Consider the following 14037-nt stretch of genomic DNA (forward strand, 5'->3'; position numbering starts at 1 on the left):
CCTCTGAATGAACTTTTAATTGGCTAAGTTAATGGATCTATTCTAAATGTGGCTGTACAGCAAGAACCTAGATCAATTATCATGGGCTGACATCCTTCCATAATCTTTAAGAGAGTTGTCACTGATTTGATTTAGATGGCATTTTCGTAGGGATACTCTTATTTCTGTTATCTCATTGTTCCCTCTGATTAAACATACTACTTCCTTCTTCCTTGAGTCAAATTCATGCAAAATTAGGCAAATTGTTTTTATTCTGATCCTTATTCTTCATTCTCTGTTGTTTTTAAAAGTTGAGTAGCCATATACACTACAAGCAGAGATTATTACATTAAACTTTCAAATTTTCTTCTGTTAGTTCTCTCATTATTTATTAACCCCCTTTTTACAGTTTTTACTTTTATAGTCTCTTCACAATTATAATTAGTCATGGTCAGTTATATATTTTTATTTATTTATTTATTTATTAAATTTCTCACCCGCCCATCTCCCCCCAATGGGGGAACTCTGGGCGACTCACAACAAACATATTTAAAGAGTAAGTCCCCATTTCCCATTTATTTCCCCTTCCATCTCCCATGTCAATGCATGTGATAAGCATAAGGTCTTATGTGTTAAATAAACCACCTATAATTATTATTTTGCATTGAATTATCTGCCTGTTCTAAGAAAGAAAAGAAAAGTCCATGTAGCATTCTAAAAAATACCTTTTCTCCCTCTTTTGTTTATGAGCTGAGAACTGTGAAAGGTCTCTTCCTTTGAAGGGACCATCTACCTGGGCAGAATGATATGTTTTGCAATAATAGTGGCCCTGTAAAGGAGATAATTGGGTTTTGGTTATGCCTCCTTTCACAGCTGTGTACCATAAAATAACCAAGAGAAAGTACTAGAGTAGGATTTATGTAAGATCATATTGATTCTTACTATTAGTTCATTCATAAAAATATGTGATTACTCAAGAAACTTTCAGAAAATATGGGGACTACCCAAAAGAAATACTGTACCCTTTTCTGATGTTTTTGTCATTAAGAGTTCCTATTTTTCAGCAAACAAAAGAATAATTGCATTTGTATAAGCCTTCCCATGCCCTTCATTTTTAAAAGCCCTTTAAAACTAATTTTTGTACCATTTCTCCCCCCAAACTAAGTATTTATTATTAAATATTTTATGTACTCCATGTGATAACAACAATAGCTTTTAGCAAAAATTGCTGGTCAAGAGAGTTCTTCAATAGAAATTACTTGAATTAGGAGCTAAGAGACACAGGATTTTCAATCCCATGGCATTTTGGTATAGGTTGGTGTAATTAAATAAATAAGGTTTCAGAGGGTGAGAAGTTGCATTTAATTTAAATGCTTTCAAGTATAAATATTGTGGTCTTTCCAAAACATCTCACAAAAGAAATCAGAAACGAAGCCAGCATGTATTGCTAGATATTGCTAAGCCTGCTTAACGAAAACAGACCTAAGCAGGAACTGTTGTTTCTAATGTCAACAGCTCTATAAAGACTGTGATTTGCCACTTGGACTGTCCAATTTGATATAAACAAATTGGAGATATAAAATCTTTGTTTGTATATGTAACCACTGGTTTACTTGGGCTTTGTCAGGATGCAACCAATTCTAACACTTCTCATTTCCACTCATGTAGCAGGGTTATGCCATGCCCCCGTCCCTAGATCTTATAAATTATTTTTATAATTATTAGTTGTGTTTTTATTCTATTTTTATTCCATGTTAAGTGTCAGCCACTCAGAGTAATGTCTATGAAATGGGTGGACATATAAATGTATGAAAGAAAGAAATCTGGCTATAGAAACCTGTTCCTACATAGATTGATTCAGTTTGCTGATTTGGAGTGTGCATCACATCAGTGCTGAAAAAAAATCTGATGCGATCATGGTAAAGCTACATCAAGAGAAACCACAAGGGACATGAACTGGCAAAGGCTAATGCGCTTCACATAGAGGCTGAAGACAGAATAGGGCAAGGGGTCATTGCTCCCACCTTGATTCTTTGAAGAACTCCATCCATTGATTTGAGACCTTTTCTACTGCTTTGTCTTGGGAACATGCATCAGAAATGTGTGAGGGGGAGGAAGTGAGGGATACATGAATAAGGCTACAGATTTTCTCAAGGGACGGTAAACTGCTTAATTAATTGTCAGGTTTTTTCAGTAGGCGTAGCCCAGCTGTAATGCTAGCCAGTCATGAAGACAGCCATCCATCACAGCTATACCAAGGGCCAATCTGTGAAAAGAAGTCTTGTGGACTGTCAGCCAATGGCAGAAGTCTAAGTTGAAGGTAGAAAGTATAAAACTAAAGAGTCTGGTGGGGATAATTTATTGGTTGATTTCCTTAGTCTTGGAATTGCCAAAAACAAACTGAAAGAAAGAGATCACATTTTTACTTTCAGAAAAAGGAAATTCTTATTCTGTTTTCAGAATTCATGCCAATTTGGAAATGAGAACCTTGCAAAATCTGAAATTAAATTTTATTTAGCTATTTATTTTGCACGATCGTACATATTACCTGTCTTGGGAATTGTCTGAATAAAAGGCTATAGACATATATACACAAATATATAACTTTTTAAAGTATGTTAATGGCGAAATCATATTTTATTTATTTATTTATTTATTTATTTATTTATTTATTTATTAAATTTGTATGCTGCCCATCTCCCCCAATGGGAATCTAAGCTCAATTTATCTCAAGAGAGCTTATTTGTGAGCAGAGATCTATTATTGCATTATTGGAAAAGTTACAGTTCAAATGTCAATAGCAAGAGGGGACACAGAGGGATTATTTTGAAGGGGAAATTCAGATTTTTGGGAAAAAGTATTTTTGGGGCTGGGTTTATAAAATAAAACTCCCAAATTTCTTTCTCCAAATTTAGGTAAGCATAATTTAAATGTCGTCTAAAACTCATACAACATGTTTTGGTAGCAATACAATTCATTTAGAAGAAAAAAGCTTGACAATACCTCAGCAATTCAAAATAGCCTTAAAAAGAACATTTAAAATATTCTTATTGCTGCTGTGGAATCCACTGAATAATTTAATACCCTCTCATGGCTACCTGGCAAACTTTATGAACTCCAAAAATAAGGTTCTGAATAATTTTAGGTGGGTAGGTTGAGGCATGGATTTTAAATGCAACATTCAGTAGTCTTCAGAGATGAAGTTTAAGAGGAAATGAAAAAAAGAGGCTGCTCCACCAATCAAACAGATTTCCCTTTCTGTTACATGAGATGTGGAATTAAAAGTGTGATATTTTTTCATATTCTTCTAATGAGATTTAATTATTTTGGATTGAAATGCAATATCTTAATTGGACATTGTCTTTGAAATACTGCAGTACAATTTTTGCACAACGTATTTTAGCAAAATACATACCGTAGAGGGGTTTTTTTGGGAGGGAGGGAGGGGGAATGGATTAAAGCTATAGTAAGAAGCTGCACACAGCAAATCATACTGTAAATGTCAGAAATTGGAGACTGTCAGCATTCCCCAGTGAATGCAGTCAATCCCTCCTCCAGGAATTGTCAACATTCACCGGTAATTGTTTTTCCAGCGAATGCTGACAGTGCCAATAATCTCATGTTTTTGATGTTTGCTGTTAATATAATGTTTGACACCTAATTATTTTATATGACATGTTGCATTTCTACACTGCCTAAGAGCAAAAGCTCTCTGACCTTTTCGCAAATAAAGGTAAGCAATGCACAATACTCAAATGTAACAAATCACAATGTAAAATCTAAAACAGAATAATTGCAGAGCAACTCAGATAAAGCCAACAGCAGAAAATAATATATGTGGCTTTAAAGCCATTTGAACATTTCAAAAAAAGGAAACATGTTATTCTTCTGCACTTTTTCGAGAAGATAGTTGAAGTTAAGAAAGATGCAACAGGCACATTCTCCAATCTTTTTCATATTGTGAGAGGTTAACTCACCCTTCTTCCAGTGGCCTCCTATCTGCCAGCAAAGGAAAGCAGTTTAACCATATACTTTGTTTATTGAGCATATACAGTATATTACTCCAAAGTTATCCAGAATAATTTCTACAGCCTATTTTGGAGCTCACAAGTACAGCTAGTTAGTTTGCCCCCACCATGCTCCATATGGCCTTTGATCTGGCAAATCCTATAGAGATGGGATGTCTGTGGAGAAAGGAATATGTGTTTTATTGAAAAGAGGACAGAAGAATATGGTGCATATATCTCATATATGCAGTCATAAATATTGTGCAATCAGTAGACAATTGGGGAGTATCTTTCTAATATTGGTTCGTTTTCATGATACAGCACCAAATGTGGGGGTCAAAAGGTATGCTGGACTACAACATGTAGTCCAATCAGTCGGACCTAAGATCTGTCAGTAGGTCCTGATCTTCTTTTATCCATCTCTGCTCTATGAGATGCCCTAGAATGGTTCCTGGTCCAAAAGCCTCCAAAAGCCTTTTTCCTCACAGGAGTATGCATCAAGCTTATTTATAGACACTACATCATTTTGTCTCAATTAAATAACAGAGTACTCTCTCTGTAGTTAGATCATACCTTTATTGGAAGGATACAAAAAATGTGCAACTTTTTCATGAAAGTAGTAATGGAAAAAGGGGCTGACCACCATGCTTGACAAAGTATTCAGGAGAACCTGAATACTTCCACATGATGGTCTTGGTTTTAATAAAGGTCTTACCTCATTACTGATTTTGGATTTTTTTCCCCTTGGGTACCAACATGGCTGTCTTGTTAAAACCATACTCTCTATCTGCGAGCAGCTTAGATGCTACCCCCAGCCAGTCTTGGCCGATCTTTAAAAAGTTAAGCAGGATCAGATGAGTTGTTGCTTGGATGGGAGACCACCATAAAATCCTAGGCCTGCAGGCTAGACTGGAAAGTAAAAAGAAAAAAGAAAAGAAAGAACTGTCGCCAAGATACTTGAACATGTAATCACTAGGAGTCAAGCTAAACGGAGACTCTACCTGTTCATGTGTATGGATGATTTGTATGTGTGTATGTCCTTGAAACAGAAGCAATATTGCAAACGTTTTAGAAAGATTGGGGGGAGCATAATTCTGTAAGTATTGAAAATGTTATAGGATATTAATAGTAGTATTGATTACATTTCTCTATATTCTCTATTTTTTAGTCTTCTTGAATATACTTGCTGGTTCATGTTAGATGTGACTGAAAAACTTAAAATAATTCCTTAAGTGGTTTTGAAACTATCTGCTGTTGTAAACTCACCTTGATAAATAAAATCAAATCAAATCAAAATTTTATTTATGATCCAAGACCAAACACCACCTTGATAACGCTTCCACAAGCAACGTACTTTCAAACTCCGGTGATAACTTCATAGGCATATTGCATGTTTTTTTTTTTCTTCTTCATACCTGCTCCCCAACAAGAGTGGAAGAAAAAGGGAATTGACCAGAATATGGAGTGTTAAATTGTCAGGTGATGGTCCCCTCATCTTCCCCTAGCTCTGGTTGTTCCCCTTTCTTCCTCATCAACAGAATAGGTCAGCCAGAACTAGAAGTATGCGAATGCCTGTACTGACAGTCAAAAGTAAATAGATCTGGTTTGGGCCACTGTGCTTAAAGAGGAAATTGCCTTGGAAACAGATTTGCTAGAAGGAAATACAGGTTACTTTTTGTGGACAGAACCAGGACTAGCTGCCGTGGGTGGAAAGACTGATCAGGGCTCAAAGGCCAGCAGAGGGCCTATGGCTGTAGGAATCCAGTCATCACCACCCAAACAGACACAGCCTAAGGGAACAGCTTGAGGCAAGGGTACTACTCTGTGTGCTGTGCTTGAAATCCCCTAAAACCTTGTAGCTCATCCCCCCCAGGCTTCTAAACTAACTTAAGCAGTCTGCTTTGGCTGGATTTGATGCTGGCTTCAAAGTAGCTTAAGGTTGCTATGTGGTTTGCACTCACTCATAATCAATATTTTCTCTCTTTCCAGGCATTATGTTTGGAGAAATACTACTATTCTTCATAAATATTTGCTAGTAATGACAGTTCAGGAAATGCTTTGCTATTGTGTTTGACTCATGAACAGTTTTGACACAATGGATCTTCAAGTCTTAGAGATGGAAGTCAGGGATTTGGTGAAAATTATGTCAAGCTTTCTTCATAGCTGGCTATGGGACCTAGTCCAAAACAGCAGCACAATCCAAGGACTTTGAATTGTAACTTTTTTCGCTGCACATAGTTCCATCTAAAATAATGAGACTTCTGCCATGACTAACCCATCCTCACTGCATTCAGGGGAACACAACTGCAGCTAATTTAGTTAAGATCAGATCTATTATGGGTAGACATCAGAATGGACCACTCATTCTTGTGGATGGGATTTCCATCCAGGTTTCCGAAAGGAATGGCCATATGTGAAACAGAGGGAGAGAGATGTTTAAGTGTGAAAGGCAGCACTGAGAGAGAGGGGACACCAGTGAATGTTACTTTCTTGCTATATCCTGCCTGTTGAGGATGTGCTTTGCCTGCCATTATGCTGGGTTTGCATATTTATAAATAAATCAAATATTACAATGCTCACCAAAAAATCTAAATTTCTCTGCTACTAAATAGCTCTCTTCTTAGTGGAAAGAACATAAGAGCGCATTGCTGCGGTATGTGCAGAGGAAGAGAGAACCGGGGGGAGGGAGGGGAGCTTTGGAAATTGAATATGACCTGTATTTAATTGTTGTATGCCGCCCAGAGTCACCTTGTGTGAGATGGGCGGCTATATAAAAATGATAAATAAATAAATAAAAATGATAGATGGAAGGAAGTCATTTGCAGATGCATTTAGTATTCCAAGTGTGCTGAAACACATCACACTTCCCCAACCTTGTGTTCTCCAGATGTATTAGACTGCAACCTCATATATTTTAACTACTAGACCAAAAGGTATTCCAGAGAAAAGAGAGGGGATCCTACAGCCCTGCTGAGCAGTTCTGAAGAACAGCCTTTCTTCCTATGCACCACCTGAACAATCATATCAAAAGGAGCTTGGCACAGCTTTCAATCTTCTTTATTAATTCACTCCTACCCCTAAAAGTATATTTTGGTTTAAGCCTATGTAGATGCTCTTCCCTGCTTGGGAATGCTTAGCTGCCACTGAAACACAGCAATGCAGAAGCCAGGTGTGGTTACTCATGGTGAGAAGAAAATACTGCGTGTGTATTCAGGACCATTGTTTTTTAAAAGCTCCAGGGATAATGCTTAGCCACGGGAATCCTTTGGCCCCATCTCAGAAGGAATTCCTGTAGCTTTGATACTTGATGTACAGAAAGTCACGGACTCAATCTTAGAAGGGGCTACAAAAAGCTCTAAAACTCTGGAGATCACTGTTGAAGAAACTTAGATTGATCAATGGTTTCAACAAAGGGAATTTCCATCTTTAAGACAGCTATACTGTGAAACGGCATTACCGGTTATTGCCAGTAGGTGGAGATGCAAGATCACAAATTATTCTCAATGCCTGGCAAGCTAAGTTAGGACAATTTAGGTGGGTAATTTTAAGGAAAAAAGAACTGGGGGCAGGGAGGGAGAGGAAAAAGTGAGCAATGTTAATCAATAAAGATAATAAAAGAGCTGCTTATGGTGGATAAATTTTCTACAGTGAGGGGAAATGTAATATTGTAACAAATTCCTTTGCAAGTTAAGAGCAGTTGGGAAAGGTTGTGAAATTATGACACTTAGAAAAAAGGTGCTTCCAATTTGTTCCACTTCAGCTTTATCATTCACAGTGATGACATCTCTTCAGCAATAACAAGTCTTTATTTCAGTCATAGACCAGCATAAAATACAAACAAGGAAAATTATATCCATTTTAATAATACCACCTAAAACTTATAAACAATGAAAGATAACTAAAAGCTAGGGTTGCTAACACAATACTATAAAATTTAAAACCCTAAAATGTCTCTATAAAAATCTATATACTATTAAAACTCTCATGTCTGTAACCTTCAACTGGCTGAAATGGTGCATCATAGGGCAACAATTTTTGAACCAAGGTACCTCAAATGGGCTAACTTACAGAATGTGTCAAAAATCCAGGACCCATTACTCCCATGGGACTGAAATTTGGGGAATTTGTGACCGCTTCAGCATTGCTGTGCTGCTGCGCTGCCGTGGCCAACGCAGGTCATGTCATTGTCATGGGCATATCCCCAATCTATTTCCCGCCTCCCTCTGTCCCCTGTGCCCAATCAGCTGGCGGCAAGGCCTGACAGGCAAGTGGCGATTGGCTGCTTTGGAAACAATGTAGAAATTTGAAATCTCTTAATGGCTGTGGGTGTTGAGGGAAGGACAAGGGAGTGACTTGGATGCCTGCTGGTGAGGTAGGTCTGGCTGGGGGGTGCTGTGGCCAGTGGGTAATCCTCTTCCTCCCTCAAGGGACAGGGCCCTTGGGGACATGCTGGAAAAGGGAGTGGGGTGCAGTTTTCCTCACAGTCCATGGCTCCCTTTGTTCCACGTCCCCCCAGCAAAGTGGCAGGCAGTTCCGCTAGTCAGCTGAGGAGGAGGAGGAAGTGGCAGCAGTTTCACCAGGGCCCTCCTGAGGTTGTGAGGGGAGGGCAAATGGGGCAACCCTATATTATATGTGGAAATCAAGGGAGGGAGGAAGGAAGGAAGGAATGTGTGATGGTCTCAATACTGTTTGTGCTACATGGACAGGTTCTCATAGACTTGGGGAGTTTGGTAAATCTCCCATTAAGAACTGCAGAGGGGAAAACATCAAGCCTAGCTCTGAGAAAGGCTCTTTGCTTGCAGGGAAGCTAAAGTGATTCCTAGTTCCCATCTTGTACAAGCTGTAGTGTGGGCTAGAATATGGCTGGCCTCATTTTGGAATGCCATATCTAAGACCCTTTCTCAAATGCTTCTTTTAGCCTGAGCGTATTCCCAAAGAAGTGTTGTTCAAGCGGCGAGCCATAATGGACACGTTTCCCCAGAATTGCTTGTTACCATGAAGATTGAAATTGCTGTATTAGGACTGATGAAATTGGTCCTGATGGGAAAAGGGGGCATTTGAGCCAACACATGAATATTAGCAGCCATGCTCTCATCTCTCCTTTTTTTTGTTCTGCTTCCCTTCATTAGATACACATTTAGGTGCTTGAAAGACATCTCTTCAGGATTTCGTGCTCTTTCCTACAGCCTCCCTCCCACCCCTAAAACCAAAGGTTCCACCCCAATTATCTCCTTCCTAGTGTTTCCCATAGCTTTTAATGCACCTAAATATTTTTGGTTTCATGAAACAGAAAAAATCCTCCCCAGACTTTAATCTGAGTCTACTGTAGTGTTTTTTCAATCTTGGTCACTTGAAGATGTGTGGACTTCAACTCCAAGAATTCTGGGAGTTGTAGTCCACACGTCTTCAAGTGGCCATGGTTGAAAAAGACTGGTCTACTCATTTAATGCACCAGCAAGTGAATTGGTGGTATTAATCCATTAAAAAAAAAATCCCAAATTCCTAGCAAGAATGAATAAGGGACTATTGGATACTGCAGGTCTCTCAGCAACTGGTGTCTGCCAGCAGATATCCTCTTGGACTGTGGCCAAAAATGTTGCCAGTATTCTCCCTTCTCATTAAGAGATAAAGAGTGGCACATTGGGTTTTGTTTAAGATGGTTAATCCCCCAAGATTTCCTCAGAAAGACTGAAAAAATACACCTAGAAGAATAAAGGGGGGGAGGGGACCTTTTCCAGTTTTAAAGCTTCTATTGGTTAAAATCTGCTTAAATTTGTGTACAAACAATCCAGTGCTTTTGAAAGGGGAAAAACATTTTCTTCAGGCTGTTCCTCGTACCTGACCCTGCCCTAAACATGCTCCAATATCCCCTCCCATCCCGCCCTCTGCATGGCTTTGTCTTCATCTCAAGCCAAGCCCATGAAATAAGACAAGTTATCCTTGGCTGGGCTGATGTTAAAGTAGTATTTTTGCCTTATTCAACCGCCACCCAAGGTGATTGTCAAGGTTTGTCTTTGTCACCCATTATCTTGGAGGGAAGTCAGGTGATTCAGTGACTTCAAACAGAGGCACTACAGAGGATAGAGATCCGATAGCAAATTTCATGCCAGTATAATTGTCTGCCAATTCAAGGATGGCTGGATAGCAGTTTCACTCGGCAGTGGAGAAAGGCCCTTTGTGTGCTTCCAGATGGATAGCTCTTCACGCTGCTAATCAAAATACATTGTGCAGCTAGTCTGTCTTTTCCTCCTTAATCAATTTTTCCAGAGCAAGATGTGCTTGGCTCTAGCAAGCATGTATCTTTGGAGCGTGCCATTTACATCCCACATGTCATCAAAATTAAATTCCAATGTGCTTTACAGCAGGCACAGAAGAGATACTCCATCCTGTGTAGAGAAGAAACTAATCTGCATTTTAAATAATAATATTTAAAAAATAATAATCTGATCAACAGGCAGGTCAATCATACTTTCAACAACAGAGTTCAAACAGAGAAAAAGAAGGATGTTTCTACAGAGCATCCTTCCCCAACCTGAGTGCCCTCCAGATGTGTAAATTAGCTTCCAGAATTCTCCAGCTAGCATGGCCAGTGTTAAGAATCCTTGGAGTTGAAGCCCACACATCTGGAAGGGTGTCCAAATAGGAAAGGCTGCCATTGAGGCTGGGAGGAGGACATCTGGGATTGGCTTCTCTTGTTGACTTGGACTTCTTCCCTGTCATTGGACAGCAAAATCTGATCTATCCTGAAGTCCTTAAGATACCCTCACAATCGCCATAAGATTGTGCCAGAAATAATGCAGTTCTAAATTTGAATATGCTCCAGACAAATTAGTGTTCCCCAACCTAATGTTCTCTACATGTATTGGTATTGCTATTCCCATAGATCCCAGCCGGCATAATCACTGGGTATTCTAGACAGCAATTCCAATGCATCTGCTGGATGCCAGGTTGGTAAATGTCTAATATATGACATATTTTCAAAAGTTCAGGTTCAACTGGAGAAGAGAACCTACAAAATATAGTGCCTTTAACATCTGGGGGAAGGAGTACTGCTTCCAGAAAGGCTTTTTTGTCCCAGCACCTGTTTTTGCTATAAATTAAACCCCAGATGATATAAAAACAAATGCAGATGTTGACTCTATAATCATATACATCTAAGATTCCTTTTCTTCCTCTGTATCAGGGTGTTGTCAAAAAAGTCAAGATGGCAATCGTGATGGTGTGATCAAAACTCTGCCCATTTTTTATGCAAGATCCACTCATTCATGCTATAAAAAAGCAGAAAGGCCTATAAAAACAACAAAAGTGAAGCTCCATACTGCATGGGGTAGGCCTGGGAAGAAAAATATTTAAGCATGATAAAAATGTATCAAATTCAGGGGACAGGGGAATATTTTCTGCATAATTTACAGACTTTCTGAAATCAAGGCCTATAGCATGGTGGGGGGTATGGGTGGAAACAGTGATTTAAATATAGTTCCCTGTAATTTGGGCAAGAGGAATGCTATGTTCGCTGCTGACTTAGGATTCTGAGGGCTCTTGGATACAGGATCCTCAAGCAACATCCCAGCCTGGATGTATTTTGCAAACGAGAATTCTTCTAGGTCTTGGATGCTTAGTGCTGAGCCAAAATGATAGAGCTGCTAGAGTAATGGGCTGAGTATAGGTTTGGAGGCCATATCATCCTTTGAAGGCAACTCTCACTACTTCTCTACTCAGCTTGGCAACCCAATGTAATTGTTTGCAGTGCATGACATAAAGTACAGAGAAGCAGCGCTGCTAGCTAGATCCTTAACTGTAATCTGACACACAGAACTTACACAACAGATGTAATTTGGGGGTCTTCGTCTTTTTCCTTTCAACATCTAAAGTGAAGCACAAAGCAGCTAGAACAGCATTTCTCAACCTTGGCAACTTGAAGACACACGTTTTCAAGTTGCCAAGGTTGAAAAACACTGAGCTAGAAGGAGGACCTTCTCATTTAACATCCTTCTGTCTCTTAGGGAACGCTTTCTCTAAGGAAACTGTCTTTGGAAGGCACGTTGATGTTTTCTGGGTGCCTGATTCAGATTTTTTATTTGCCTGGAGTCATAACACTTGAGATGATTTTAACAAGGGTAATTTTCAAACCAATTTCATATTTTGCTCTATTTCACCTTTATGAATGTAATATTTATATACAATATATGTATAAAATCTGGCCTGGAAATATTTATATTGAAGGGTGGACATAAATCCATACTATATACAGTATAAATAACATGATGGGGATTTTAAATGCTTATTTTTTGTCTCTCAGTTTCAGTTAAAGATGGGGCTAGTGTCCTTTTAAGAGGGCAGTGGGAGCAATTGCCCTGGCCCCAGATAATTTGTCCAGGGGTGGGGGGGGGAGATATGGTTCAATAAACTGTTTGTCAACAATCATGACTTTCAGAGTGTTGTGCCGCAACCTATTTTGCCTAGAAACCACTTCAACTGAAATTACAAAACCAGTAGTCCAGCCCCAAACAGCTAAGCATCAGAGCTCACACAAATGTTCTGTATTATGTCTGGACAGCATAAGGGTGGACATAAATCCATACTATATATAAACGTTTAATGAAGTGGCCATTGTTGCCGACTTTTTACACAGAACATAGGATTTCAACCAGGGGTTCAAGGGCTTTTTGCAACCTTTGACCTATTTTTGGGCCATCCTCAGCCTAATCGGAACCCCTGTTGCAAGGATGACATGCACAGAATACTAGTAAGAATAATCTGTCCCTTCCAGGTGCTTGGGAAGGAAAAAGAAACCAGAGAAAGGATGAGAGAGGAAAAATGGAGTGTCAGAAAGAAAAAGAACAGATACCCTAACCCCCCTCTATTTTTGCTTCTAGACCAATACACAGTTTGTTTTGGCCCTGTCCAGCATTAGCATGTTTATTTCCCAAAGAGAAAGACACCTCAACAATGTTGGTCACTCTGGTGTAAAGCAGCCTTCTCTAACCTTGTGCCCACCAGCTGTTTTTTTTGATGACATGTTCTGGAGAGTGCAAAACCCCACACATATTTTTGTATTAATTTGATTGATCCTAGTAAAAATATTAGCCAACTACTTTTTTTATCCTGTAATTCTAACCGGTATAACCATTACAGGTTAGGTTTAAACAGTTTCCCTCTAGAGGGTTGGACTGGATAGTTGTTGTATTCATTTCCAACTCTACAATCCTAGGATCTTGAAATCCAACACATTTCAAAGAGCTGGACTGGGGAAAGCTGGTGTAGACCAATCTATGAAGGCACAGATCCTTTATGAAAGCAAGGATATCACTGTTATACGAATAAACTGGAAATAATGAGGGATGAATATTATGGGACTGCAATGTTATTTTATTCCAGAAGAGGTCAGGCTAAGAACACAGAGCTGACAATTTATAGCAGTTTTAGAGGTAGCAATGCAAAAATACTAACATAAATGGTAAAATGTTGGTGCAGAGGGCTGTTCCAGAACTGGGTGCTTTGCAACATGAAATTGAATCAAGCCCCATACTGATCGATTGATGCCATCACTGTGTACTCCCTGCAGTGCTCTGCCCAACTCTCTTCCTGCTATAATCCTAAGGTTTTGCAAATTCCCATTTTGGAGCAAGTCTCAGGACAGAAGAGAAGCAATTTGAAATGTTCATCTTGCACAGGACATTCTGCAGAGCCATCCCAGGGGATAGCTGGCTCCCCTCACTTCCCAGCCCGATAACTGCCCTGGCAAAGAGATTGCATAGCTGTGTCAAGGAGTCCAAATACTGACTGGTCACGACAGAGGGTAGCCGTCATGGTGAGCCAACAAGGGTTTACAGTTGTGTTTTGTTTTGCTTTCGAAGAATCTGTGGTTTGGTGTGAAATGAGAGGTGGAGATGAGAAACTTTTCACTGGTCAGCAATGACTAGGTGGGCTGAAACATTTCTACGCCAGGCTGACTGATGCTCTATGATATCTATAGATTCATTACCTTTCTCTAAGCCCAACCTACCTCATAGGATTGTTGTTGAAAAAAATGGAGGAAGGAGTGCTATGC

The sequence above is a fragment of the Python bivittatus genome, unplaced genomic scaffold, assembly GCF_059951505.1.
Source record: "Python bivittatus isolate LINGU-HERP-01145 unplaced genomic scaffold, Pbiv_v1 ctg000410_np1212, whole genome shotgun sequence".
NCBI classification, from domain to species: Eukaryota; Metazoa; Chordata; class Lepidosauria; order Squamata; family Pythonidae; genus Python; species Python bivittatus.